Below are 3,192 nucleotides of genomic sequence, written 5' to 3' on the forward strand. Positions count from 1 at the left end.
GACTACATTCTCGAGCTTAAATAGCACTTTGTAATCTTTGATAGATTTTTTATGTAATGCCCGGTTACTCGTACAAATGATAATAATGTGTTTATGTCGTTTATTATGTAGTTATTTAGCTAATTATATTTCACGTGATAATTGAAGTATCAATATTGAGATTGAACATGACTTTTATATTGCCCATGGTATATTGAGACTGAATATATGTCTAAATAGTTAGAGTAAGATGTGTAGGTAATGATAGTGTAATGGAAGTTGTGGGAAATGAGATGTAAATATGGTAGTTCGTACGGGTTTTAGCATAATGAGTTGAATATTGATCCAAATTGTGGGAGGCCTTAACCATTAGGAAGCTAAGATATAATGCTACAACTTTCACGTTTTGGGTTTTGTCCAAATCATTGTGGAAGACAAGCCAAAAGCGCCTCGAAGTGAGTTGTGTGTATCGTCACTCCTACAATGACACATGTTGGGAGAATGGGCATAACTTTTGACTCATACCTTCAAATGACATGAAACCAGTGGGAGATTCAAGCCAAGACATAGAGCTACAACTTCCTAGTTTACCACTTTTCCAAATTATGAAGGGAAGAGACGTTTCCGGAGCACTCTTTGAGGAACCAGTGCGCAGAAGCAGAATGAGTGGCGCCCGAGCGGTAGGATTTTACCGCCCGAGCGCCAATGGTTCTGGAAATCTGGTCTCGGACAGAATTTTCCGCGCTTGAGCGGTAATTTACGACCGCCCGAGCGCCGCCTTTTATATAAGATGATAAGTTTCGAAGTTCTGAACATTTCCATCAGCTTTCTTCATCTAGTTTATGCAATAGTGACTGAATTATTGGTATATTTGACAGTATAGGAGCGAGAAACATCGTCTCAAACAAGTATTCGTACGATTGGACTGTAAGTTGGCATGTTCTTGAAGTAATACATGAGTAATATTATGATTTCAAATGATTCTCATTGATTATTGATATATGTACATTGTTAGTATATTTATTGTTGAAACATAGCACCATATTCCATTGTTATGTATTAAATATGTAAGGAACTCATGAATATTGAAGATGAGTGCTATGTCAAGAACAAGAACATGAACATGAAAGGAAAATGACTGATTTTTACATGATATAGAGCTTGTTGACATCATGGGTGGTTTTAAGTCCACCAAAGCTATTGGCCAATATATGTTCATGGGGCGTGGGGTTGCCAAAGGTTGCTCCCTGACGTCCAACACAGTAGTAGCTATATAATAAAGCAAGCACAGTAGTACAGGTCAACTAATGAGGCTCAAGTACAAAATGAACATTGAATATATGCTACGGTATGACATGTTTTTAAGATTCATTATTGATCACGACTTGATATGTATGTTCCTTCGAAGCATATTGATACGTACAAGTGCCAACTTATTGAGTTTTATAAACTCACGTAGCTCATGTGTTACAGGATCAGGTAGTGAAGAGACATAGGATGCCGGTTCGCCAATGGATGCTTGTGACGTGCCCTACCTCGACAAGAACCGGGACTTCTTATTGTATAGCTTCCGCATATGTATTGTAGTAAATTTTATATGAGGGTTTGAAACAAGTTCCATGTTATGTATGATGATACAAAGTATGTTGGTATATGAGAATATGTTTATAAATGTGTATGAATAGTATTGCTTGAGTTTTGGTGTATACAAAATATAGGGACATCATGCCAAAATTTTTATAAACCATCAAAGTGATGCCTCTTGTTGATTTACTTCATACTATAGTTATATCATTCAAACCTTATTTTGATTACAAGTATAAGTATCATTAATCATGTCAAGTATAGAGTAATGGTGTGACATTTTTATGGTATCAGAGCCCGCGGTTCTTCGACAGGGAAGACACTGCACTTCATCCACATGGAGAACTCGGCAAGTAAGTATCATTGTATCTCATAGTTTATGCTAAGTTATGTGTCTATGTATCCTACATGTAGGTTAAGATAAGCGACGATGCCACCGAAACGTAAAGTACATGAGGGAGAGTCATCTAAGGGCAAGGCCCCAGCAGTCGAAGGTGAAGGTAGTGCGCCACGACCTGTAGATGACTTCGCCCAATTACTCCAACAACAAGCAAAGGTCCATGGTGAACAAATCCAGCAGCTACTGGAGATGCAACGGACTACTCATGAACAGGCACAAGCTCAAGCCATAGTACACAGACATGTGCCTGTTCAAACAGACGTATATGATCGTTTTAGACGTTTGAATCCTCCGGAATTCATGGGAAGCACCGATCCAGCAGTAGCAGAAGAGTGGATTAAGTCATTGGAGTCCATCTTCTCCTACCTTCATATGGATGATGCTGACCAAGTGACTTGTGCCATCTTTCTCTTAACAAAACATGCAAGAATATGGTGGGAAAGTGCAAAAGTGGCATTACCGGTTGGACCACTGACATGGGGAACTTTCAAAACCGTGTTTTACAACAAGTATTTCAGTAAAGACGTACGAGCTAAGAAAGCCAGCGACTTCCTTAACCTGAAGCAAGGAACTATGTCAATGACTGAATACATACAACAATTTGAAGCTGGAGTTCAATATGTACCATATATTGCACAGGATGACACAAGTAAGGGCGAACATTTCATGCGGGGACTTCGCTCTGAAATTAAACGAGATGTACGGATGGCGAAAGTTGTTACCTATGGGGAGATAGTGGAAAGAGCACTTATGGCAGAACAAGATGAACATGATACTGACAGAGACAGACAACAACGAAGGCAGCAGTACTTTCAGAAGAGCCAAGGACCAGGACAAGGCAAAAAGATTGATAGTAGAGATACTCGACCAGAGGAACCCCGTGGCAAGGGTCCTCCTCCACGTAAAGAACAAGACAGACCACCTTGTCCTAAATGTGGCAAACTTCATGGCGGGGAATGTATGCAAGGTTCTAATGTCTGTTATCGTTGCAAGAAGCCAGGACATCTCGTCAAGAATTGTCCAGGAAGTTCAGAGAAAGTACAGGGACTCCTTTTCTCCATGACCAAAGAAGAAGTGGATGCTGATACATCGATGATCACCGGTATGTTCTTGATTTCTGGTATTACTGCTATTGTTTTACTAGATTCAGGAGCCACGCATTCTTTTATTTCGGAATCGTTCGTAAAGAGACTGGGCATTACACCAAGTACAACAGAGACACAACTCGC

This window comes from Primulina eburnea, chromosome 8 (genome assembly GCF_022965805.1).
Source record: "Primulina eburnea isolate SZY01 chromosome 8, ASM2296580v1, whole genome shotgun sequence".
In the NCBI taxonomy this organism is placed as follows: domain Eukaryota; kingdom Viridiplantae; phylum Streptophyta; class Magnoliopsida; order Lamiales; family Gesneriaceae; genus Primulina; species Primulina eburnea.